Source organism: Pelodiscus sinensis, chromosome 2 (genome assembly GCF_052426305.1).
Source record: "Pelodiscus sinensis isolate ZL-2025 chromosome 2, ASM5242630v1, whole genome shotgun sequence".
Lineage (NCBI taxonomy): Eukaryota > Metazoa > Chordata > Testudines > Trionychidae > Pelodiscus > Pelodiscus sinensis.
The window spans coordinates 226806217-226832014 of NC_143053.1; the positions used below are offsets into that span (position 1 = coordinate 226806217).

The 25798-nt window shown below is 43.4% G+C and overlaps 1 protein-coding gene across 10 annotated transcripts in view; it reads left to right on the forward strand.

Annotated features, from left to right (window-relative positions):
• The window catches only part of KIAA1217 (KIAA1217 ortholog), a 553152-nt gene that overhangs the window by 237248 nt on the left and 290106 nt on the right, over nt 1-25798 (forward strand). The window contains exon 1 of one of the 10 annotated variants that reach the window (XM_075922529.2): nt 8025-8214. The exons of the other annotated variants lie outside the window; for them this stretch is intronic. The gene's annotated coding sequence lies outside the window, so the exon portion shown is untranslated. Of the gene's footprint in view, nt 1-8024; nt 8215-25798 lie in introns of those variants that run through there. 10 annotated transcript variants of the gene reach the window in all.

The window sequence follows — 25798 nt, forward strand, 5'->3', positions numbered from 1 at the left end:
GGTCTATAGAAATGATGGTGGCACTTCTCAGACAGGTTGACCTGCAGGTACATTCCTAGAGGGTCTCAAAGCAAGAAGAACAGTAAACAGTACCCAGCAATGACAATTGTGTATAGTTTATCAATGTGTCCTCTTGAGCTCGGGTTGGCATCTGTGAGGGACGGATGCCATAACTTATGCTGACATGCTAGCCCTCTCCCTGAATTCTGGTTGGCATTCAGGGGGTATGTACTGTTATCTTGTCCTGAACCACGGAGTAGACTCCGAGGCCCCCCTCTGTGAGTTATGTGCCCGTAATTCATGATAAGTCCCCAATTACTGCTCCCCACCTGGGGTTGTGCTGTCTTAGCTTGTTTATGGCTGGTTAAACAAACATGTCTGTTTCTTGCTATCTCAACATTTCTTTAGCCATGTATTGTCCATTGTTAACTAAGTCTCATGCCTCAGACCAGGCCTGTTCAGTTTGGGCATATGTGAAAGATTCTTAACAGAGACTGTGGTCAAGATCTTACATACATATTATTGGGATTTTGGCCCTTCACCCCCATTGTAGGTGTACTCCTCTCCCATGCTGCTGGTGTTCAGGTCCTGAAAAAGGGTGGTAGAAGGAGATCCCAGCTGGTGCAGTGGCTCTGACTTGTCCTGCACAGGAGTCTGTGGCCAGCTTAGCTGTGCAGTGAATGTTTGCATCTTGTAAGGTGAGAACTGAATCAGACACAACTTCTGTGCACTGGCTTCACTCAAGTATGTTTCATAAGATATAAAAAGTGTACATGACATTCCAGTAGTAGTGGACAGCATGGAATTGTTTCCTTTTTCTTTTAAATCCGGAAATTCCATATAGAGAACTATTTTAAGAGAATGTTAATGTTGCATGATGAGATTAAAAAGTCAGGCATGCAAATTCAAAGAGATGTGATATATGTTGTCCATATGCATGATGATACATTGCTTTGTTATGTGAAGATGGCTTTATGCTGCTTCTGTGACTGGAGAGATGAGCTTCCTGTGAAACTCAGGTCCAGTTCTTGATATCTGTGGACTATTATTAACACCCCAAGCTATATTTCACAGCAGAGCTATCAGATGTACAGATGCATTGCATCTTCCATGCTGGTCTTGCCTTTCAACTTACAGGAATCCAAGATGCCTCACAAACATGTAGCTCAGTGCTCAGGTGCAGCCAAGCACCGCTTATTGCAGCTGATGTGAGATTGGTCCCTTCTAGAGTTTCAGCTGCTGCATGACTCAGAGCAACTGAGAACAGTGTTTTGGCAGCTCTGTGTTTTGCCTATTTGTTTTGACCCTCAAGTGGTCATTCCACTATCAGGAATGGTTCCCTGGTTACTTTCCCTTTTATTTGGCTTAAACCTTGAAATGTCCCTTTTGTCCAGGGGCTGCAAGAAGGAGTACGTAGACAGCACCAACTAAGGAGTCTTCTATACTACAGAAATCCCTAGAAAAGGTGAGAGAGACTAGGGCCAGCCTGCATCCTTACCAGGTAGTTAGTGGAGGGGCCTGATGGCTTCTTCCTGCCTCATTTAACTCCACCTCTTCCTGCCTGTGGAATGTGGGAGAGATGGACATGAGGCCTGAGGCAATAGGTCCATTTCTTGCACATCTTCCCACCAAAAATGACAAAACTCTAATTTCATTGGAAGCAGGTTCATGTAAAAGTGATCTCATTATTGCCAGATGGATGGTGGGCTCTCAGTTGAGGCAGGAGGGAACATGGAGTTGGGTTTTTCTATTTATTATTTATTTTCCTTGAAATGTACTTTGACTACATCCCAGTATGAGGTTGAAAACATTTTAGAAAAAGCAAGTTTCAGATTGTATTTAATATACACACAAGATGAACATAAGTGCATGAATAGCATTGGACAAAGAAAAGTAATAATGATTCTCTGTGTGCATAATCTGTAGCTCTCAAAATTTATCACACTGGAGCGTAAGGATCATTATCTCCCTTTTATGATAGGGAAGCTGTGAGAGAGCGAGTTGCTGAAGGTTATGGTGGTAGGAATAAAGCCCAGGTCTCTTGACTCTCCAGTACAGTAGTCTATCCACTGGACCACACTATCTGCACAGGGAGTTTGCAGAGTTGCTTAGGTCCCATTTATTTCCAGTAGGTGAGTGATGTGAACCCATAAATGACCCACCTCTAACATCCCCATGAGCTCAAGCTAGTACTTAATTAAAAATCGCAGAAAAGTCTGTAAAGAACCCACCAGGCACTACCAGGGATCTCACTAACTGCACTGCAGCAGAGAGCCTAGTGTTTTCAGTCACTGGCACTTTTATCTCTCATAAAATATAAATAAAAATTATACATTTTACTTGGCAGCTGTTTATAAATGGCTTCTTTTTAGTTGGTAACTTGGGTGCTCCTAAATGTGTGTTTGGAGCAACATTGGCTCTAGGAGGAAAATAAATGCTAATAGGAGTTAAATTTTTAATGCTTTCAGATTTTTATATTTTCAGTCTTTCCATTAAAAAATAAAATTACGTTTTGAAGGAAATGTGGCACTGTAATGCTATGATCCCTGTCTAAACTGTCTTCTATTTATATTATTTAACAAAGTTGTGAGAGCAAGATAAGTTAAATATTTATAATAGGATCTTACCTTCATTCATCTCATGTGGGTGTAAAGAAAGAATAATTGTGAAGATGTGAAGAACTGTGGCTTATATAAATTAATGTAAAAGTCAAGCTCTTTAAAGAGAGGCAAATATTTGTTCCTAATGTGTGTATGTGATGGATTGTGTGATGCTTCATTTTAATGCTTTCATGGTTGGTTTAAAAGACCAAAAGTGCAAGTGAGTTTTGTGGTAAATTTGCAAAGAGAAGAGCAATTTAACATGAGACTGACCTTTTACAGCGTGAAATGAAAAAATGTACTGTTAGAGTTACCAGAGTGTGGCAGGATGTTTAATCAGCTTCTTTGCTTTAAGGAACAGTAGGAAGGAGATGATGTATTCAAGATGATGACTTCTTCTAGACCTTAACTCGTAATGCCAGGATCTGAATACAATAGCAGATCAAATCTCTCTACAGGAACTTCCTACTGGACCCTCTATTTTTAGATTTTTGAGGTTCCTTTTTCCTTAGCTCCTTACTACTTGCCTTTTGCCCCTCCTAGGGCTCTGAAGTTATTTCTTCCCTTTCCTTTCAGTTATTCTTCTAAAACCCTGATGATAAAGTTTTGCCCAGTATGAAAATACATTATCCATACTGAAGAGTACGAAAAAAAGGGAAAAAGACAGCATGATTTGAGCCATGTTTCAGAGTTAATTTTAGTGGTCCTATGAGGTATTAGATTAGCGCTGAAGACTGTCACAGAACCATTATCACGTTGGCAGCAACAGTGCAAACTTTCCACACTTCTGTGCTGTTGTGCTTTACAGTGCCAGTGTTGGGTCACTGTGCTGTTTGCAGCTGTTCAAGCTCTAGGAGGGAGGTGGAGAGGGGACGGAGCATGAATCAGTGGATTCATAAAGCTCTGAAAGTGCTGGGACGGGGAGGTCAGTGCAGTGCTCCAATAGCCCAGTGCATGAGATGGACACGGGGGAGGGGACACACAAGGATTGTGTGGGCTGCAGGTTGCCCACCACTGGTCATACAGCCCCACTGAGAGGAAGGAGGGCCACTCATGCCATCCACTTACTGGTCTTGGTTGCTCATCACTGAGCTAACTGGTTGATTTCAGTGAGGTTGTTGATCCTTGGGAATGATCATCTATTGTCTTTGTATTAAAATGTAACATCATTTACTATTAGAACACGGACAGTCCCTAACTGACCATCTTACTTTTATCTTTTACTCATTCCTCATTTCTCTGTCCCTTGGTTTGCTTTGTCTTTTTGGACTCCCAGGTTTTCAGCACAGCAATTGTACCCCCTTCTGTGTTTATAAGATGCCTAGAGCATTTTGAGCACTGCCAGAAACAACTGACAATTATAATACAAAGCATTATCAAAAACGAGCCCTCTCTGATTTTGAGTACAGGAAAAACCAAAATAGTTCTGGCAGAGGCAGATTGGGGAATTAATGAAGCTTTCCCCAAAATTCCAGGAAGTCGGGATTGGAGGTTCCATTTGTGATGCAGCTCATTGCGACCTGAGCTTTATGTTTATCATCAGGGCATTTTCCTTGCCTATCAATTAGCTCATGTGGGTGCCCTCCCGGAATCTCTCCATCCACTGAGTTTCCTGTTACCTCCTTCAAAGCTCTACGGCTGTGTCTACACTGGCATCCCTTCCGGAAAAGGGATGCTAATGTAGCACAGCGCAATTGCAAATTCCGCGGGGGATTTAAATATCCCCCGCGGGATTTGCATTTACATGGCTGCCGCTTTTTTCCGGCTTGGGGAAAAGCCAGAGAAAAGCGCCAGTCTAGACGTTATTCTCTGGAAAATAAAGCCTTTTCCGGAGGATTTCTTATTCTTATTCCTACTTTATTTTCCGTCTAGACTGGAGCTTCTCTCCGGCTTTTCCCCAAGCCGGAAAAAAGCGGCAGCCATGTAAATGCAAATCCCGCGGGGGATATTTAAATCCCCCGCGGAATTTGCAATTGCGCTGTGCTACATTAGCATCCCTTTTTCGGAAGGGATGCCAGTGTAGACACAGCCTACACGTCTCAGCTCTTTTCTCTTTAAACTTCCTTGTCAAGCTTTGCATCAGTCTTCCTCTCACTGGGCTGTCCATGCTCCAGGAAGTGTGGGCTGCGCTCTGGCAAGGACCAGTGGGGGCAGCCACTCTGCAGAAGGCAGGCAGGCAATTTAAAGGGGCCAGCCGGGGGCGCGCTGTAAGGGAAGCACGCGCGTGCCCAGCCAGGCTATTAGGAGGAGCTGGCAGCAGCTCCCATTTGGCCAGAGCGCCTGTCCCCAACCTGCTCCTGCCGGGCGCTGGAGGAGAATCAGAATCAGCCCCCTTACAGTCAGGCTGTGACTTCAGCACCCCCGGCCCAGATCTGCCACAGGATGGGCAGGTGGCGGCTTTGCTCCTGTTGCAGCAGTGTGGCCCCAACCTCACTCCTGTGGAGGAGGAGGAGTATGGAATCGGCCCTTGTCCAGCTGTGGCAGCCTAGCTCCAGCCTGATCCTGGGGCAGGCCCTGTGGTCTGATCTTCATATGCCGATAGCCCCACTCCTGCTGTGGTGGCCCAGCCCTGGCCTCACTCCTGCCAGAGGGTGGGCTGCAGAACTGGTCTCTGTCCAGCTGCAGCAGCCTGACTCTGGCCCTGGCCCTGTGGTCTGCTCGACATCTGCCATGGGATGGGCTGGCAGTGGCCCCATCTGACCATGGTATCCTAGTCCTGCTTCTGCATGGTGAGGGTAGGAAGGGGGAGGTGGAATTGGTTGCAGTGTCCCGATCCTGGCCATGTAAGTTAAGCCCCCCCCCCCACTACACACACACACACTAAGCCCCCGCTCTATGCGCGCACGCGCACACACACACACACACACACACACACTGCCTTGAGCCCCTCATACACCTCAACCCTGACTCCTGCCCCGCCTGCAGACACATACACCAATCTCCTGCCCTGAGTCCCTCATACACTTCAACTGACTCTGACATCCACCCCAGCTCTGACTCCTGCACTCCCCCCCACACACACATTCCCAGCCCCCTGACCTGATTTCTGCACCCTCCACACCTCAACCCTCTGCCCTGAATCCCCTACACTCCACTCCACGCTTAAATTTCTTACAGGTACTGTTGAATCACAGACCTCCCCTGCCCGGAAATCCCCTCGTGGGGAAGGGGAGAAAGGGATTGTGATAGTACAGGCCCTGTAAGATATTTAAGTTACCTTCATCCTTGTTGTTCAACCTAAACCTCTCTTGCTCAATTTAAGCCCATATTCTCAGGTTTGTCATCCCTTTGTAAATTTTTCCCATGCACTCCCTTGTGTAAGGTAGCTGCTTGAACTCATCTGCCTGCAAGGCCTGTATTTTGTCTACCTTTAAACAGTTCCTTTTAAAGAACTGCTGCTGCCACCATTCAGTTTGCAGTGAATTGAGTTGATTTTGTTCACTTCCACCTACCTCTGTCTGGTCTGAGACTTGAGCTTTTTGGAGCAGGCACCATCCCTTCGTGAAAGTATAGAGAGCATGTAGTACATAGTAAGTGTGGCCCAGGGGTGAAAGTAACTTACATTTCCTACAGGTACCATTGTATGCTTCCCCACTCCCCCCACCCACTCCAGGAGGGCTCATGGCAGAAGTTCGGTGGTGTGATGTGGCAGTACTTGTAAGAAATTAGGGTGGAGTTTGGAGGGCTCAGGGAGGGGCTGTGATGGTAGCAGGAGTAAAGTTTGGGGGAAGTGAGGAGGAGTTCAGCTTGGCCTGGAAGTGGTGCAGAAGTCAGAGCTGGGCGAAGTGAGGAAGGGGCTCAGGGCAGAGTCAGGGCTGGAGTGTGTGGAAGGGTGAGGGAATTGGAGCTGGGAGTATGGGCCACTGGGTAGAGAGTTTGGGTGTCTGTGGGGGCACTGCAGGAGTCATGGTTGGTGGGGTGAGGAGGGGTCTTCAGGACAGAGGGTTGGGCTGTTGGGGATGCAGGAATCAGTGCAGGGAGCTGAGGGTATGCAGGGCTCAAGGAGGGGTTGGGTGTGTTGGTTGTGAGGTTGGAGATTGCAGGGGGCAAGGATTCCCTTTTGGGCAGCTAGAGGGGACTAAAGCCTTCCAATTCCTACCAAAGCTGCTTGTTGCTTGCTGTTCCTCTTCCATCACTTTCAGGGAGCAAGGGGAAAGCTTGCAACATGGATTGGTCACTCCTCTGCCCCCACCCTGCCCCTGCCAGGAGGGAGAGGAGTGCAGGGACACTGTGCTTTCCTCTTGGGGCAGGCACAGTCCTGAATAGGGGCGGGGAGTGCATCCCTAGCCAGCCCCTTTAACTTGCCTGGATGCCTGCTGCTTAGTGAGGCAGCCTGCAGGAGAGCCCCAGGAGCTTGGCTGAAAACATGCTGCGCTGCCGCCTGCAGCAGAGTCTCCCAGCCCCAGCTGGCTTTTAGTGGAACAGCACGCCAGGGTGCACCATCTTATTTTCACCTCTGGTGTTGCCCTAAACACATACAGGGTGAACCTGTCTACTCCACTACCCCCGAGACTTGACCAGTGCCAAACCAGAGAATTTGCTAAAGCACGGGAGGCCAACATAGAGTGACAGTGGGTCTCCTTAAGTGCGGGAAGTATGGGTGTGGGAGGTGCTGCAGCCCTTCAGGCTTTGTGCCCAGCTGGACTCTGCTGCCACCCAGGGACCCATCTGCTAGCCCCTCTGTTACCAGCCTGGGCCGGTGAGGGGCATGGACAGAGCCCCCCGATCCTCTTCCCCACTTCCTCCCCCACTTGTGCCCCATGCCTGCTCTTCCCCCTCTCTACTGGAGCTTGAATACCACATACAAGTGATTTGTGACATTCTGGAAGCACTGGGAGGGAAGTGGAGGAGTAGGTGAGCAGGTGACTTCTGGCATGCACAAGGCATGGAAGGAGGGAGAGAGGGGGGTAGCTTGTTGCTGATGGGTGCTCTGCAGACTGCACCCACTAATTTTTCCCCATGGGTGCTCCAACTCCCATGAACTTCACACCTATATGCTGGAACTCAGATGCTACTTGTCCAGTGAGTTCTGAACTACAGAGGGTCAACCTGTAGAAAATAATAATTAGTAATAATTAATGTGTCTACTTAGGTGCAGGATAATGATCCTTGTGACTGACATTATAAAGATAATAAACTCCTGAGTCCTGTGCACGTAGTACGTACGTCCTCTGATTCACAGTCAAAATCTTAAGTACGGCTTGTAAAGTATATTTTATGAAATATGTAAGCACAAGTTGTCTAAAATATAGATTTTGGTGCTTTATAAATATACAGCTGTGCCTGTTGTAATACGAATGAGAACCAGAATTTTAAAAAATGAACTTCTATTGTAAGATTAACACTTAGGTAAGAAAAGAATTAGTTTGAAATGTACTGAAATAGATATAGGTCTTTATAATGATACTTGCACATTCCCTCTACAGTATATTAATCTGCACACGTGTGAAAGTGTTTGAAGATTCTTGTAGACTGCAGAATTACTTCTTCAAAGAATAATTCCATAACAGGGTATAGTAACTCCTTCTGTTTCCCGCCCTCCGCTCCCTCTGCTTCCTAGATAAACAATTGGTAAACTTTCTGACAGAGAAAGTAGCAGTCTGTCTTCCATTAGGTAAGAATTCTGTTCTGTTTACCTCACTGGATAAAGTGCATTGTAAATACTGTAAAATAGTTTTTTTGGACCTTAAACCTTTTGTCTATTTTTATTATTCTTTGTCTAAGCGTATCTTTAATTCAGTGAGACTGCAGTAAATATTTATTATTGACAGTCAAAAATTCTATATTATACTAAATGAGTCTATTTAAGTTTTCTGTTAAAGATGTGTTCTTAACAGGCTATCTATTTATGGTTTTTATTAATAAGTACATAATTTTTAGGATGTACATTAAAGGCACAGTTTACAAGATTGGTACAGCTAGGACTTAGTAAAGGACAAAACTGAAATATGTTTTCACTACTTCAATTTGCAGTGTTTACATAGGATTTTGGGTGCAACCGATAGCTTAAATTTAGATGTGTTGACATTTAGCACAATATTTAGAAAGTCCTAGATATCAGCATGCAAATCAAATTAGCCTAAAGTGTTACCTCTTTTTCTCAGATGAAATAATCATAATATGAATTGATATGCATAGTATCTTATTAAGATTACAAGAGGTACAAGTTTTGCCCATGTTAAATAAAATACAGCCACATATCAGCCCAGGATAATGCTTCAAAGAGTATCAGTAAATATTTGTATGTTGTGTCCTTTTGGTAGTAGCATTCATGCAAAACAGATAACTGTTTGTCACACATTTTTAAGTTATTTCTACTGTTACTTTGACTTGTCCTAGAAGTATTCTCAGTTTTATTTCTTTAGTCTTTAATTGAAGTTTTCTTACTTTGCCAGATAATTCGAGGCAGTATCATGTATTTTTTCATATTTTCTCCAAAGGTGTAGATAGTATCTTTCAGTTGCAACCTTCTCTCCTTTTGTTACTTTGGCAATAAAGTATTTATTTCTCGATTGCCTGCATACTTCGTTTCTTGATGTTTCTGTTTCTAGTTTATCATCACTGTTTCTGTACTTGGTGAGCAAGTGCCTATATTCTGCATTTTTTCCATGTTAAAAAGTAATTATTAGAATGAAGCTTTGAGTCAGGGATTAGCTTCAATTTGGCTCTTTATTTTTTAAGTATATTAGTGTTCAGTGTGTCAGATTGTCATAGATGTATCTATGGAGGATTCTCTTCACACATGGTGCTCTCCTGTGTTTCCTAGGTGCATGTCTTTAGGAAAGATGAAAAAGATAAGGATATGGGGGAAATGTTCAGGCCAGAGGGAGATACACACTGAAGAAAATCCTTGGAAAATAGTTATATATTGTTCCTTGTGGTCTCCTTGGGTTGACCCCGAGTTTGCTGTGTCCAGGCCTATTCCAGTGGAGTTAGAGAAGGTGAATACCAGTGCAGAGATGCAGACTCTTTCCACAGATGACTCTGACCTCCCACATTTCCCTGGTTACACCAGAATTGCAAATTTGCTCTGTGGCTCTCTCGGTTGGAGGACAGCAGAAGTTACCATCTAATATGAGAGCATCTCCATGAAAAGATCTTCATGGACATTTGTTCCTAAATAGCCCCTTCCTCATCTTTTAACACAGGAGAGGACTCAGTGTAGGAAAATAAAGGGAGGGAGAGAATGAAATGTGGATTGTCACACACATTGCTTGTAGAACAGAGCACACCTGTTTTTCTCTTACTTGACGCAACAAATTACCAGTTGATGTCAAATGTTAAATTTTCCCATAGACCTGGAGAATTGTGTGGGCTTAAACGTGAAGACTAACATTGCCAACAGTGGAGAATCCAGTAGATTGTTTAGAGCATCAATGGGCGACCTAGGGTAGTGAATGGACCACATGAGTGGCCCTCCTTCATCTCAGTGGACCACAAGATTGTCATACACAAGATGGTCTTCTGGTATAGGGTAGTTTTGCTAAGTGCGTTTGCGTACCTAGAATTAGTGGCGTGTGCCAATTGAACTGTAGCCTTGCTTTGAAGACAAAGGGAGAGCATGGCTCTCACAGTCAATGCTGTGTGCAATCAGCCTGTGCCTCACTTCGAGTGCATGTCTCGCTAGTAAAAAAATAAGTGGATGGAAAATAAGTGGTCAGAAACAATTTACTGGACTCTCCACTGTGGGCATGTCTCTTTAGTAGTACTGGTAGGAAAAAAAATAAGTGGAGGGAAACCAGCAGAATCGGGCAACCTTGCCCATGGGCAACAATAAACAGAATATCACATGGGCCACATGTAGCATCCCAATGGGCTGCATGCGGCCTTCAGGCTGCAAGTTGCCCATCACTGTTTTAGAGGTTCATTGAGTTTCCACATCACTGCATTCTTAAAATCAAGGCTATTCGGGACTGTGTCATTTGGATTTTTTAAGACTAGCTGTTAAAAAGGGCTCTGGAACTTATTACCCTGCTTTGCCTCTGGTGACATCTTTTTTGAGCAGGGTTAGTACACAGTGGTAAAACACCCAAGTCCTTTGTTTATTAGCCACAGTTGCTCACACTGTCTTCTGTAAGGAGAGATTCAGGTTCCACCCAGCTGATTACCAGAGAGCCAACAGCCATCCATACTTGGCAGCATATATTTCAGTCGGTGGTGCACATCTGCACATGCCTTGGTACACATAACAACATTTATTCTCCACATGAATGGAAAAATTTAGATGCAAGAGTGGGATGGGAGGCTTTTTAGCTGATAGTGTAGATGCAGCTGTTTTGATGTTTAATGTTGACTATTCTGGAGATAAGGCAATCTCTCCCTTTTTACAATTCAGATCTCTTGCTGGATTATTTATGAGGAATGATTTATAAGAGTGCAGTTGTATGCATCCACAGGTCAGGGAAGACTGACTTCCTTATTAAAACTGATCTCAAGAAATACCTTTTCTGAACCTGAGAGAAAGGGAGAGTAAGCACTGTGCCATAACTTCATGCTTCTGCAGTTGTGAAATGATTTGTAAATTGTTTTTTCAAAGCTCAGAGATCTTCTTTCTTAAATTCTGTTGCTATGCTATGCTGACTTGCAGAAAGGTTGTAGCCAAAAATTCATATGTGTGCGTGCGCCTGTAGATGAGTGTAGGTTTGAATCTAGCTTCCTGTTGCTGTTGAAGGCTAACTTAAAAAGGAAGACTTATTGAAGTCTGTGTCAAGAAAGTTTAAGAAGGAGGAAATACACTTTTTATTGCTGATAGCTGGGATAGAAGGTTTTGTTGGAGAAGGATGATAGTTAAGTAAGTTAAAAGTTCAGTATGTAGCTTTTGATTCTGTACAGTTTGATTTTATCTGCAAATTAAGCTGCTTGAGCTGGAAATCTAAAACGATTTACTTGCTTTCTGAGGGAAAGGGGTATGGCAAATAATATGTGTAATTACAGGGAATGGAGCAGAAAAACAGTTTGGTGATCTGGGAATGAGGTAACATTTTATGAAAAAAATGTGCCTATAGCACATGAACTGCATTTTTAATGTAAATCATCAAGACAGGTTGCCTATGTGCTTGCCTGAGATATTTAAAATAGGTTTCAGGAGCCAGGATGAAAGAAGACCAGTAATATCACTACTCTGGATGTTATAACATGCACCTTCTTCTCTGATTAAGATTTTTTTGGGGTGCTTTGGTGAGTCAGATGGTTCTGTTCAAATATCTGTTAAAGTGTTAATGCAATATACAAATTCCTGTATGCATGCCCAGAATAACTGATTTGATGAGACCTTATTAAAGTTAGTGTTCACATAGCTATACTATTTTTCTAGCTTAACTGAAAACTAGTAAGATCATAAATGAATAAATAATTGCTGAACTTTTTCAGAAACATCTGTTCTAATAGCATAAGCAATTTGTTCTGTTTTCAGTGTGAGAAGGTAAACTGCTTTGATAAAAATAAGAACAGGTCCAAAATTCCATGCAGTCATTTCTAACAAAGTTCATCCTTGCTTTCATCCCTATGCCTAAGGTTGCCAGGTGTCCAGTTTTGAACCAGACAGTCTGGTATTCGACGGTTCTATCCAGGAAAAACATTAAGAAAATACTGGACATATAAAATGTCTGGTATTTTCTAATTAGGTACGTTTTATTATTATTAGGAGTATCAGTACCCAGTTGCGAACTGCCTGGCTGGTAGATACGCTCTCGCTGTGTGAGTGTGTCTACCGGCCAGGCAATACGCAACTACGCGAGGGGGCGGGGCCACGGTGGGAGGGAATCCCTGGGGCCAGACTCGTTTGTGCTTTGCCGGGACCATACACGGGATGGGCAGGACCCCGGAATCTGCGTGCGCCCGGATCAGTCCTGCTCCCTGCCAGTCGATTCTCTCCCCCCACTCCTCCCCTGGCCAGCCCCGCTCCCCCCGACCCCCTCCCTGCCAGCCCCCCTTCCTGCTGGCCGGTCCCCCCCACCCGATCTCCGGCCAGCCCCGCTCCCCCTGACCAGCCCTGCTTCCCGCCAGCTGGTTCTCCTCCCCTCTTCCTCCCGATCTTCCCTGGCGAGCTCCACTCCCCCCGACCCCCTCTTGGACAGACTTGCTTCCCGCCAGCCAGTCCCCCCTACATCCCCGATTTCCCCAGCCAGCCCCACTGCCCCTGAAACTGCCCCCCCCCGGCAGCCCTGCTTCCTGCCAGCCGGTTACCCCCCCACACATCCTCCTGGCCAGCCCCACTCCCCTCCCGACCGGGGTGTCCTCTCCAATCTGAGATCAAGTGTGTCCGGTATTTTTTTTGAAGCTACCTGCTAACCCTACCTATGCCTTATTAATTAGCAGGGCTTGACAAGCTACACAATTTCAGCCCCACGTCCCGTTCATTCGCGGTGTGAGCATGCACAATGCGGCTCTTGCACATGCATAGTATGGGGCTGGCGAGCGGTTTTCGCTGCCATTTGTCAAGCCCTGTTAATTAGAATTTCTCTTTCACATGCACATACACTCGTGTGCACACACTAACACATACACACACACTGCCCAAAATTGTTTAAACTTTTAGAGATAAAAATTCACTTTCACTTTGAAGGTGCCATGGCTTTGGGGTGGGTGGGTGGGTGGATTTTTTTTCTCTTTTCTGGTTGCAGCAGAATAAAATAAATAAGAAAAGGTGAGACTGAAAAAACAAACTAGGCCAGGTAATTTATCAAAGCATCCTCTGACATTTCCCTTGAGCTGACAGTATTTGCGTTACTCATTGAAGCTATTCTTATGCTCCAGTGTGATGCCCTCTGACATTTATCACTGATCTGATGTGTTAGCCGGCAAAAGGAGTTGTCTCCTCTCACCTCCCCCACAAAATAAACTAAAACCAAGCATGACTGAAAAGACTTTTTTTTTATCTTGCACCTCAAGTAGTTGCTTTGAAAGGCTGCTGTAGCATGTGTACCCATGTCAGAGACTATTGGTGCTGTATTTATTAGACAAATACAGGCCGTTAATGTGGACATTGTGCAGGATTTCTGACTGTATTTGTTTAGATGGAAACGAAACATTTTACTGAGAAGGAATTATTATACTTCATTGTTATAGACGCACAGTTTTCAAGGCCAGAAAGGTCAATTTGGGTCATCTAGTCTGATCTGCTATTTAATGAAGGCTATAAAACTTCCCAAAAATATTTCTTACAGCATGTCTTTTAGAAAAGCAGCCAATTTTGATTTGAAAATTGCCAGTGATAGAGAAAACACCACAACTTTTGGGTCCAGTGGTTATTTGTTCTCACTGTTTAAATGTACACCTTATTTCCAGTCTGAATTTGTCTAGCTTTAACTTCCAGTCATAAGCTCTTATTATACCGTTGGCTTTTAGATCCAAGAAGAGCCCATTAGCAAATATTTGTTCCCAATGCAGGTATATATAGACTGTGATCAGGTCATGCGTTAACCTTCTCTTTGTTCAGCTAAGTAGATTGAGCTTCTTCAGTTTATCACTGTAACACAGATTTCTAATCCGTAAACCATTCTTGTGGTTGTTTTATGGGTAGAATGGATAGCCCCCTGAAAGGCCCTGTCAAGAAATAGGGCCCCATGCTAGATGTTGTAAAATTGCAAAGGAGCTCTCAGTCCCTGCTTGAAGGATTTTGTAATCTCTCTGAAGATAAGTAACATAGTTACATATGGTGTGATTTTATATACACAGAAATAGATTTGTTAAATATTTAATAATGAATAAACAAGCTTAACCAGGTTGTCTTCCAACTACATAGATTTAGAAAACTTCAAATGTTGAGTAAATCAGATGTTACAATTTTTTAATCTGAAGATTATTTACTTTGCACTCAGTTTCAGATTGCTGTATTTTTTTTTATTTTGAGATGCTAAAAGGATAAAATAACAAAACAAAAAACCTTGCAAGCCAAAATCCCAGATTTCTGTTCAGGAATCAAGTAAGCCAAATTTCACACTTTCAGAGAGCAGCAATGCTCTCTTAACCCTTGGAGTCAATGGTGAAATCTCAGTACTTTAAAGGCATCATAAAGCCTTTTAAAATATATTTGGCATTGGCCTAATATAAAGGCAAATATAAAACCAAATATAAAAGCAATTAGCTTATTTTTATAGAAATGGGGTGGTTACCATGCTGCCTATGAAACAATAAAACTTTGAGGCAGCCTTTAACCAGTATGGGCAGAATCTAGGAATGGTTGATGGGGCGGATCACTTGATGCTTACCTGTTCTGTTAATTCCCTCTGGGGCCACTGTCAGAAGACAGAACATTGGGCTAGATGGACCTTTGGTCTGATCTAGGGATGTTAAATATCGACTAATCAAATAGTCGATGAATTTTGCATTGACTATTTGATTAGTTCATAGGGTGCCGTAAGGCTGTTTCTGTACTTCAAAGGTGAAAGCACCGTGAGGAGCCCAGGCCAGCTGGGGACTCTGCCACTGACCCCGGGCTCCATGTGGTGCTGCCACTTTGAAATGCCTCAAGGAGTCTGAGACTGGGCTCCCTGTGGTGTTTGAAAGTGGCAGTGCCGCATGGAGCGCAGGGTCAGCAGAGGAGTCCCCAGTTGATCCCAGATTCCATGCAGCGCTGCCACTTTCAAACACCACATGCATCCTGGGGACACCCCAGCTGGCCTGGGCTGCAAGCAGCGTTTCAAAGCGGTAGTGCCGCCTGGAGCCCAGGGTCTGGCTCTAGGGTCCAAGCAGCACTACCGCTTTGAAGTACCCCCTCTCCCCTCCCCTTGCTGCCTCTTTCTGATAGAGGCAGCAAGGGGGGCAGAAGCGACTAGTCAACTAGCCTGTCGATTAGTCCTTCACATCCCTAGACTGAACCAGTATGGCTGTTCTTCTGTTCTTATGTGCTGGTAAACAAGCTTTCATAGTTTATTTAAGGGGTTATTTTTAATTATGTCATAACTGTGCATTATGGTAAAAATATAGGTTCCTATCCCTCTCCAAACAGAAGACATGCCTTGTGTACACAATCCAAATGTATCTCCTTTGTTTTTATTTTTTATTAACCCCCCCCCCCCACAAAACACAAATGATTCCCTAAGCATTCTTCCCCAAGCTTGATGGTCCATAGGCTTTCCTTTCCAAATCTCTTGTTTCTGCTTGTGGTTTCCATTGCCCCAAAGAGACAGACCTTCCTTTTTATTTTCCAGATTTGGTGCTGATTGAACACACACACCTGATTTAACACCACAGTTTGTCTGCAAAATACTTTTACCTCTTATATAGGATTGTAAATTCCTCACATCAGGATGTCTCAAGTGTACTTTTCCATCCTCCTACAGGCAGGTATAAAACAAGGTTACTACCCCAACAATATTTCGATCTAAAGTAAATTTTCTGTGGTTTTAACAATAACAAGTGATGTTTTAATTTCATTTCGTACTGGGGTGCACTAGATAAGTAGGTCGCAAATTGAAATCTGTGGAGTATTTGCTGAATGTCCGTGGAGAACAGGCTGGTCACATGTGTTGGCTCATTCCCCTTTTTTCCAATGGAGTGCATCAGAAACGATGGAAAAATTGAGATGAAACAAATACTTAATGAATTAAAGAGTGCTAAAAATAGATCCAGTACTTCCCAAAGTTACTTTTCCATATAAGTAATTGCTACAGTTGCTAAAGGGATGTTATGAGATTGCAAATAGGTAGCCAAACATACTCTCTCTCACTCTATTAAGATATTGTTGATGTTATGAGAGGCTTGAGAACTTCTGCATTAGAGCTCTTGTTTGGATTTCATAATCTTGCAGAAAATGTTTATTGTTTTAATATTAAGGTGATACAACATAAGAACGGCCGTACTGGGTCAGACCAAAGGTCCATCTAGCCCAGTAGCCTGTCTGCTGACAGCGGCCAGCACCAGGTGCCCCAGAGACGGTGGACCGAAGACAATGATCAAGTGATTGTCTCCTGCCAGCCTTCTCCAGCCTCTGACAAACCGAGGCCAGGGACGCCATTTCTATCCCCTGGCTAATAGTCTTTTATGGACCTAACCTCCATGAAATTATCTAGCTTCTCTTTAAACTCTGTTATAGTCCTAGCCTTCACAGCCTCCTCTGGTAAGGAGTTCCAAAGGTTGACTACACGCTGTGTGAAGAAGAACTTTCTTTTATTAGTTTTAAACCTGCTACCCATTAACTTCATTTGGTGTCTTCTAGTTCTTCTATTATGGGAACTAATAAATAACTTTTCTTTATTCGCCCTCTCCACACCACTCATGATTTTATATACCTCTATCATATCCCCCTCAGTCTCCTCTTTTCTAAACTGAAAAGTTCCAGTCGTTTTAACCTCTCTTCATACGGGACCCGTTCCAAACCCCTCATCATTTTAGTTGCCCTTTTCTGAACCCTTTCTAAGACCAAAATATCTTTTTTGAGGTGAGGAGACCACATCTGTACACTGTATTCAAGATGTGGGCGTACCATAGTTTTATACAGGGGCAGTAAGATATTCTGTGTCTTATTTTCTATCCCTTTCTTAATAATTCCTAGCATCCTATTTGCCTTTTTGACCGCCGCTGCACACTCTGTGGAAGTTTTCAGAGAACTATCCACGATAACTCCAAGATCTCTTTCCTGATTTGTCATATCCAAATTAGCCCCCATCATACTGTACGTATAGTTGGGGTTATTTTTCCCGATGTGCATTACTTTACACTTATCCACATTAAATTTCATTTGCCATTGTGTTGCCTAATCACTCAGTTTGGTGAGATCTTTTTGGAGTCCCTCACAGTCTGCTTCTGTCTCCTGTCCTATGAATGTACGACCCATCATTAAAATTTCATGTATTTTACTGTTGAAGCTATTGCTTTTAACTTCACTGGAAATTGGCTGAAAATTGTGACACACTTAACATATTTACAAATACTATCATTAATTCCTATATGCAGTTCCTGTTAAACTTAATGGTACCTCCAGCTGTGAGGATTGTGAAACCTCTGCAGGCCTCTGCCAATTTGGCCACTCTGAGAAGCAAAAATTCCTTCCTGACCCGAAAAATGGTGATTGGTCAGATGTGCAGCATTTCCAGAACACAGTCTGAGGCTATTCATACAGGGTGGGACTGCTGGCATGAAGCAAAATGAGGCTCTTTGTGGCCTGGGTTAGGTCTTAAATTAATAAGAGGGGCTTCCTTATTCTCCAAGACAGCCAATGGGTTGATATACTATTGGGCTACCCCAGTTGCTGCTGGGTTCATCAAGTTTCCACCAATTTTGAGGCAGGTGAATGGTAATTCCTACATGTGCTCGCTTCAGTGAAAGGTCTGGTGAATCTCTCTGCTTTACACCCTCTTATCTAAGATTTCATTAAAAGTACAAAAGCCTCTGGCTCGTTCGGTTTTAAAAAGATAGTTTAAAAACCTCACTGCTCCACAGGCTTGGGTGTCCATCATGGCGATTTTTCCTGCCCCTAAAATTATTCCCAGTGATTTGAAATGAAAAATCTCAGCATTATCCCTTCTACTTCATTAATCAGTGGGCAGAACACACAATATAAATGTAGTTGAAAGAGCTACAGTAGACCCTAGAGATAGATTATACCATCTATGAAGTGCAGGGTCTATGGATACAACAAAAAAAGATATGGAACAGACCTGCAGAGAAGATGGACAACAATAACAGAAGGCATTGAGGTCTAGCAGATGGATAATAAGTAACTTAGACAATTAGAGGATTGAGGGAAGCAAGACCAATATAAAGCAATACACTTTTATTATTTAAATACATTTCTAGGTTTAATTTTTTTAAAAATATTTTCTTTGCTAGGTGAATGTTACAAGAATCCTATTCCAGATGAGCAATAATGGCTCTTCAGGAGACAGTATGGTCTACCATGTGGACAATAGATGGTCCATTGCTTCAAAATTTACATTTATAAAAAATATACAGGCAGTCCCCGAGTTACGCGGATCCGACTTATGTCGGATCCACAGTTACGAACGGGGTTTGCTCCGCGTCTCCCTGGTATACTGGAGACCAGCAGACCAGGGAGATGTGGAGCAAAGCCTCTGAGGATGCCGGTAGCGGGACAGCCCAGATGCGCCGCGGCTGTCCCGCTGACGGCGTCCTCAGAGGCTTTGCTCCCTGTCTCCCTGGTCTCCTGGTCTCCAGCAGACCAGGGAGACGCGGAGCAAAGCCGCGGAGGACCCGGGCGGCGGGACCGCGGTGCGTCTCGGTCCGCCGCCCGCGTCTCCCTGGTCTGCTGGGGGGGGCGGGGCGCAGCTAGTACGCCCCCCCCCCCCCCAGCAGACCAGGCTTTTCTCCGGACGCCTGTGGTAGAGCAGCTGGGGCGCTGCCGGTTGGTCCCGCAGCGCCGCTCTGGGCGCTACTGGACCAACCCGGCAGCACCCCAGCTGCTCTGCCCCAGGTGTCCTGATTCAGCCGCTGTTGAAACTGACCAATGCTGACTACAGGAAGCCCGAGGCAGAGTTGCTCTGCCCCGGGCTTCCTGGAATCAGCCGCTGATCAGTTTCAGCAGCAGCTGACTTGGGGACGCCTGAGGTTCTTAAGTTGAATCTGTATGTAAATCGGAACTGGCGTCCAGATTCAGCCTGTTGAAACTGATCAGAGGCTGATTCCAGGAAGCCCGGGGCAGAGCAACTCTGCTTCGGGCTTCCTGTAGTCAGCCGCTGGTCAGTTTCAGCAGCGGCTGAATCTGGATGCCAGTTCCGACTTACATACAGATTCCACTTAAGAACAAACCTACAGTCTCTATCTTGTACATAACCCGGGGACTGCCTGTATTTAAAATAACAAGCTACTTATTTTACAGTATCAAAGGCTATGTCTATATCACCAGGTTATTTTGAAATACAGGAGGCCCCAACATGCGACCGCCCAAATTCTGATCACCCCCCGCCTTTACAACCATTTTTGTAAGTGCGGAAGGGTCCGGAAATCCCCAACTTGCATCCTCAGCTTGCATTTACGATGGTGCATGGTGCCTACTGTAAATGCGGGTTCGAGTTATGACGCTTCCCCCAGAACCAATCGCGTCGCAAGTCCTGGGTCTTCTGTAATAACTCTTGAAATAACTTTTGAAATAAGATTATTCCTCTTCACAAGCTAGAGTTATTATTTCAAAATAAAAGGCTTGGTAGTGGGAACATTCATCTTGTTATTTTGAAATAAGGGGAGTTATTTTGAAATAACTCTCCAGTGTAGACATGCCCTTAGAATACAAATAAAAAATTCACAGTTTTAGTATCTGGCCTCTTGTGTATTCAAAGATGGGACACCTATAATTGTGTTACCCAGGTACATAAAATTCTGCCTTTTTTGTGGAAATTTGACATGGACTATTAATTTATCAGATTACAGTCAAATTCTTAGCAACATTTTAATGTTGTACTTCCACAGTGAATTCTAGTGTGCTTTTAACAACTTTTGAGTGGTGAAAAGATCACCTAAATCCTATAAAATATATTTAATTAAATTCACACATTATATGAAGCCCTATGGAAATGTGGTTTTGATAAGTGACTAAATGTGTGAGTGACTTTTCAATCTTTTGAAAAATCAAAATGGCTTTTCTAGCACTTCTTCATTTCCTGATACATTTTAAAATGTGGAATGAAAAATGACTATCACTTGATTCCACATCAATGACTGAATTTTTACAATAGTTTCTTAGGAAAAACCATGTAAATGCAAAGTCATGCTAGTGTGTTTTGCTAAAGTGGTACCATATGTTGGTTGATTAAGATGTTGGGATATTAGAAGAACTTGGCTGCTTGAAAGAAGGAGCATCTGTTTTCTAAGTCCTTTATTTAATACTGTACGTATGAAGACTTTGCCAGGTGAAAGTTTTTTCTGCATATCAGACATAAATTCCTTGAGTATTTTTCCTTCCATCGGCATCTCTACTGTGCTCTTGGGATTTAGACTTACCCACATCCATGAGAAGCAAATGAAGTAAGTTTTAAAAAAACATACAAAATATATAAGGAGTAACTCATGTGCAATTCAGTAATGTTTTTGCATTGTTGTATCTGCCATTATTATATTTGATGCTTGATTAAAAACTTATACTCTCAGCAAATGAGAAATGAGAATAAAGAAAGCTATAAAATAACTGTCTCTTTAAAGGTTAAATCTTTATGGTTCATATTGAGGGAATTATGATTTGAAAATTGAATATGCATCATAAATGTGAGTACAAGAACTACTCGTGGAAGAATTCTGCACCAGACATTAAAAATTCTGTAGACAATATTTTAAAATACTGTAAATTTTATAACACTATATAATCACATCGGTTTCAATTATTTTGGTAATTTATTTCAAAATACTTGTCAGCAGATATGTCTGTAATAGTTGAGACATGCACAAAAATATCCCCCAGGAGTAGAGAGTTAATGAAATCCTTATGACAGTCCAGTTCTTGCTTCTCTGCTACTCCCCCACTCCCCTCTAGAGCCTAGCTGGAGAGCTAGACACTCACCCCCGCTACTCTCTAGAAACCAGCTGCAGGCCCTCCCAGCCCAGGCACTCACAAACCCTACTGTCTTAGAACCCAGGGGTTCAGAGGGAGACACAGCCTGATGCTGGCTCTTGGTCTTGGAGTTTTCCACATACCATTGCTTCCTTACTTTAGGATGTGCTGGGAACTGCAGCTGCTGGAAACCCTACAGTTCCCTCCTTTTCCCTTCCTCCTGGCCTTGATTTCTGTTTGTGAACTGGACTCTGCCAGGTCCAATGGCCCTTAGTGGCAGCCAACATTTTTTATACCCATTTCTGTGAAGGAAAAAAGGAAATTCTGCATACCCAACATTAATTTCTGCAAACTTCTGCATTACACAGTGGCTCAGATTTCCCCCAGAAACTAATAAAAATGATATGAGGAAGTATCTGCTCTCATAGAGTGAATTCACCCCCCATATAGAAGTAGACACAAGGCTTTAATCACATAACCAAGTAACAAGATCACTGGTCATAAGTTGTTCGTGGGTCTTGCACTGGCCTGAGTACAGGGGTTAATTCTGTCCTTAGCTCCTAGCCATAGTTGGGAGTTGAATGAGGGTGAGCGCTGAGGTTGAAACATGAGGAGAGATAGGGGATGTTAGGGAACAGGGAAGGGAGGTATTGTAAAGTTGTATAACGCCCCTTTTTAGAGGGCACATCTATACAGGAGAGTTATTTCAAAATAACTCCTCTTATTTCAAATTACAAGGCAAGCGTCCACGCTGCCAATCCCATTATTTCTAAATAACAGGCTTGTGAAGAGAAATAAGCTTATTTCAAAATAGTGATTTTTGGGAGTTATTATTTCAAAATAACTCCCCAGTGTAGACATGCCCATAGAGAAAGTTTGACCTTCATTTGCTCAGGAAGGTGTTAATTTGAGGGAGAGCTATTGAATTCCACATCCATGTCAGTTATCTCAGCGTGGTCATGCCTAGGAGTCATCCAGATGTGATAAAGAATTCAATTTTTTTTTCTCGTCAGGATCTTGCCATAAAATTTAGCTCCTCTGTGACTTCAACACTAGATCTTTGCAATGTATTTTACTTAGGGCTGTCTCCAAAGGTCCTTTGGACTCTAAAACTGGAACAGAATTTGGTTGGCTGGTACATGATATAGGAAACAAAGATTTTATCACAGTAGCTCTCCAGGAATTGTACTAACTCCCTGTTAGCTTAAATCAAAGGATTGACTTTGCTCTATAAAGCACTGCGCTTGGTTGACTACCAGATTGACTGCTTTAGTTCCTACGCACCGCAGTAGCAACTGAGGGTGTTGAGTTAACAGACCCTAGATTTATACATCAGGAAGCTGGTGTTCTTTGGAATTCATCTCCCCTACTGGTCTGACAGAACTTGATCTTGCTGGCCTTCCAACTGAATGGTATGCAAGACCTTTTTTTTTTTTTTAAACATCTTATCAACTGAAGAACAGAAAAGTTTTCTAAGCATGTGCTTGAGTGGCAGGCTCAGGTCTGTGGGGATAGTTAATTTTGGGAGAATATTTCTCCAGTTGTTTCTTTATTTACATTTTTTTATTGGATTATGGATATTCTGAGAGACATGTTAGAAGATCTCAGTTTATACACATAGGCCGTGAAACAGCTCTAGGACACTGGTTGTGGGTGCTCATCATGACTCTGTGCCTCACTCTGTCGGAACCAGCTCTTTTTTCTGACTGCTCCTGAGACATCCCTTGCCTTGTGTAACTCCGGAAAAATGTCATTTATGATTGTCCTTTCAGGAGATGTGCTTTTATTCTTGAGTAACTTCGTTAGAGGAACTATTGACCTGTCACTCAGTCGAAACAATCTAAGCTCTTTGGCGTGAGGACTCTGTCTTCACTTGATTTTGTAAAATGCCATGAACCTCTAATAAACTCTCTGCAAAGCCCATTTATGGGGAGGGGGACAGATGTTTCTAGCCCCAAGAGGAAAAGGCTAAAAATTAATATGACGCTGAGATGTATTCTATCCAGTAGAGGGCAGTGGTACACAAGTTGACAAGCCATGGTGCTGAGGTATTCAGTGATACAGTTCACAGAACATCTTTCTGTATAGTTAATAGCCAGAAGGGAAAATGGTAGAATATACTTTAGTTTTCTGTGGACTTTCTTTTGTGTATTTAGAAATGAGAAATATTCATCAAAAAGATCCTTAGTCTTGAAACAATTCTGAGGCTTCTGAATATTAATATTATTATGGCTGAAGTCTGACCTCTTTGTTCAGCTGGTTTCCCCCTTATTTCCCATTATAGTGCTGTAAATTGAAGCGGCAAAGGAAGCTTTAAAGCAGACAATGGGTTGAGCCAACATATTTTCTGTGAGTGCTTTGGGACTTTCCATGATAGAAGACTTTTTGTTTTTGTAGAAGTGTATTTTATTGACAGGTAGTAAAGAGTGATACCATCAGGGTTAGTACACAGCAGAAGAGAAGGGATCAGTATTAAACCAAATACAATGTGAATTGATTCTCTTAGCTCCTTGTGTGGCACTTAACATTATTTTTTGCTTAACCTTCTTCAGAAGTTGATTGTAATTGGTTATAGGTTTCGTTGTGTGTCATGGAAAGTCATTTTGACAGTCAGCTGCTTTCAGGATTTTCAGGATTTTATATTTTTCAAGATCCAGGGAGAGACTAGATATGTCCTTTTGCCCTCAATGAGGGAGAGAAGCATATCAATCTGCTAAATGTCAGCTTTGGGAATTTGGCATGAAGTTAGTGTAAACGTAGACATAATTGTGAAAAAATGGTGAAATGGCTAACTTGAAGGCTTTGCAGGAACATGCAGACAGCAGATGTGGATCCCTAGGTATATCTTCACTGCAAAAAGTGGAGGGTTTTATTAACTGGTGTTGGCTAAACTGAATTATCTAACACTAGTTAAAATAGCCATGAAGACATGGCAATTTGGCTTTTAATTTGCATGTGTTAAACCCTGTAGGGGACCCTGGGGTTGAAATCAAACTGCTAACTGGATTTAAACGCAGCACGCTGGGTTACCATGTCTTCATTGCTGTTTGAACCAGTGTTAGATAATTCAGTTTAGCTAACCTGAGTTAAAAAAACAAAACAAAACAAGTGTGTTTTTGATTTTTGTTGCAGCGAGAAGCTGGTGTTCCCAAACTTACGGCCTAATGGGCTTGTCTTCATAGCAACATTTAGCTTACGTTATTTCACTCCAGCTGGCCTAGTTGTAGTGAGAGGGGTCATTCTGTATGAAATAACAGCCAAGCTCCATGGAGTGATAGGATTAGCAGCTGAAGAGTCTGCACCTGTGTTCCCAGTGCATTTTTAGCTCTGGAATCAGCAACAGTAAGCATCAACCCATGCCCCCAACAGACCAGCTAGTGTAGTCATGGTCAACCTGCAGCCTGCACGACTCCCTGTCTGTCTCCCTCCCCCATGTGTCTCTTGTGCACCAGGGCACCAGAGCCCTCCACTTCCTACTTCTTCCTCTTCCTCCCAGCACTTTTGGAGCACCACAGATCACTCTGTCCCTGCAGGTGAGCTGCAGGCTTCTGAGAGGATGGAGGGTCACTCATGCAGTCCTCTCAATATTCTTGGTTGCCCATCGCTGACCTAGCTCATGTTTAAAGCACTACTTAGTTCAAATGATAGACTGTTGTGTGTGGAGTAGGGATGTGAACGGGTAACCTGTTCCCTGGTAGGCATTACCCTTATTGGGTGATGATTAGCGAACAACAGTTAGCCAGCACCCGGGAGCCTGCCGTGGGCAGAAAGCTGCTCCAGCCCCGCCAGACCCATCATACTAGGAACCAGCAGCCCAGCCACGGGGCTGGGAACCGGGAGCCCTGCTGGGGCTGACTGAGCTGGCAGAGATACCAGCTCCCTACACTGGGGCAGGCAGAGCTGAGAGCCCCACGGCCTGGGGGCTGCTCAGCATCCTGGAGTGGTCTCTTGCCTGGTATCCTGCTTAATCAGTTAACCAGTTAAACTTACTTTTAGCGGGACCTCCTGTTTTCTCCCCAACCACATCCCCTTGCTCCAATCTGTGTCTAGGTGCAGCAACCTCCAGCAGAGTGCTGGTTTGGCTGCTCTGCACATGCAGCAGAATGCAGTCAATTCATTGGAAGAAATTACATGGTTTGTAGGCTTGTCCCCCTTCAGAGCTTTTAGGTATGTCTGCGCACAATTCCACAAGCACTTCTTCAGCTTCAGGTAGTAAAGAAATGGCGCTGTTGGGTTACTTAATCACATAAAATGATGATGTGATAGGCACCGCTTATTGGAAATCAGTCTTTAGTCACACTCATAAATGGATTGCAAATATTCTTAATTCAGTAGATTCTATATAGCCCTGGTTTGGGGAAACCGTTATTTTAAGGTAAAGATGTCTATGGTGACAATTGGTCCCCACATACAGTGTTCCATATTGATATGATCACCTTCTCTTTTAAAGTGGAAGTGTATTACACAATCTCAGATATTAAACCCCCAACAGCTTCCTGCAAGTCTGATAATTCAGGGTAAAGGGTTTTTTTAAGTACCGGTACTTGAAAATCTGATGCTGAGATTCTGGTTAGGCCTCTTGTAAGTAAGTCAGTCATAATATTTCCTGAAAAATTATTAGTAAAAGTTACGTACTGGGCATAGTTATTTAATAAAAGGATTTTATTGTTTGCCCTTCCACAACCTTCAGACTACCAAAAACTGTCTTGGAAATGGAAGGGAAGAGTAGGTTAGAAACCTTGATAATGTGGCCTAGTTA